Source organism: Myotis lucifugus, unplaced genomic scaffold (assembly GCF_000147115.1).
Source record: "Myotis lucifugus unplaced genomic scaffold, Myoluc2.0 scaffold_262, whole genome shotgun sequence".
Taxonomy (NCBI): Eukaryota; Metazoa; Chordata; class Mammalia; order Chiroptera; family Vespertilionidae; genus Myotis; species Myotis lucifugus.
This window is the reverse complement of record NW_005871310.1, coordinates 948,467-949,738: the sequence shown is the minus strand read 5'-3', so window position 1 is coordinate 949,738 and position 1,272 is coordinate 948,467. Positions and strand designations below refer to the sequence as shown.

At 63.8% G+C, this 1,272-nt stretch overlaps 1 long non-coding RNA gene across 4 annotated transcripts in view; it reads right to left on the bottom strand.

Moving 5' to 3' along the window:
- The window catches only part of LOC106698915, a 4,066-nt gene extending 3,193 nt beyond the window's left edge, over positions 1–873 (bottom strand). For 3 of the 4 annotated variants that reach the window (XR_001350312.2, XR_001350314.2, XR_001350315.2), the window contains exon 1: positions 706–873. This is a non-coding gene — a long non-coding RNA (uncharacterized LOC106698915). The remainder of the gene's footprint in view (positions 1–705) is intronic. The other variant, XR_001350313.2, reaches the window with a different exon arrangement.
- Between the last annotated feature and the right edge of the window lie 399 nt (positions 874–1,272).

Genomic DNA, 1,272 nt, shown 5'->3' with positions numbered 1-1,272 from the left:
CCAGCGGTTCCCAGGCGGTCGGGACAGCTGGATAGGCCCCCCACGACCGGACGCGCTTGGGGAGTGCAGGAGGTGACCTCTTTCGGCCCCAAGACGCTTGTGAGCTGGGCTGCGGGGGGGGGGGGGGTAGAGTTTCCAGGCTTCCTCGTGCCCGCTCCCCCCACCCACCGCGGTGAAACCCTAAACCTTTGGGTTGCATAAGGCCCCGGCACCGCCGCCCCCTACTCCTCTCCCCTCCCCCCTTACATAACATCCCCTGGAGGCAATGAGAGGAGGGGCCGGCCCGCCCAGGGACCCCTTCCCTGCCAGGGTACTCAGCTGGCCTGACTCAGTGAGTGCCGGTAGAGGCAAAGCACCTCCGCCACCTCCCGCCCGGTCCAAATCCTCTCCGGGCTGAGTGGTCGGTCCCGTATCCTCGGACCAGAGGGCGCGAGGTTAGCCGCCCCCAGCCCTCCCGCCCCTCACCTTCCTCCCAGCTACTCCGCAAGACCTTCCGCACGACTCCTGTCTCGGACTCTTTTTTAAAAACCTCCAGACACACTCCTCTAGCCAGTCCAGGACCCTCTCCCCCGAAGCCCCCTGCCTCCGCCGCCCCCTCTCCCCTCCCCCGGAAGGGCAGGGTGTGGCCGCCAGGACCGTACTTGCCCCCATTACCCCGTTAGCACGATTCCCTCCAGTGCGGCCAGGACCCCAGCTCACACCCACCTGGTGCTGGGTGTGTGCGGGGGGTGCTGAGGACAGGGGAGCAAATCAGTGCGTCCGTGCCCCACGGCCGGCGGCGCTCTCTTCCCAGCGCCCAGCACACACCGGCTCCAGTCTCCGATCAGCTGGCGGCGTAGTGACGCACAAGTTGCGATTGCACCGCCCAGGGCCAATCACCGCCTACTGGTGTGCAGCGTGACCACACCCACTCGGGGGCGCCAGCCCTTCGCCCTGATCCCGCCTCTCCGGCTGTCTTAGCTCTGATTGACAGGGAGGCCATCCCTTTGCCTAAGTAGAGTTGCACTAAGCCACGCCCACCAACTCAAGAGCTAGCCAATAGGTGAAAAGGTGTGGCTCAGCCCTCCGCTAGGCTACTTGCTTTGAAGAGCGCTACGTCAAACCAGGGTCGGACCGAGCAGCAGGAAGTAAAGGCGTGTGTGTTTGCTGTGCATTCTGGTCCGTGTAGTTCTTGAGCTGACACCCCGTTCCCAGAATTCAGAGCGCTCTGTGAGTTGGCATTTTTAAATCATCTCTGAATCCATCCCCGGCGAAATCCTTAAAGGGCTACAG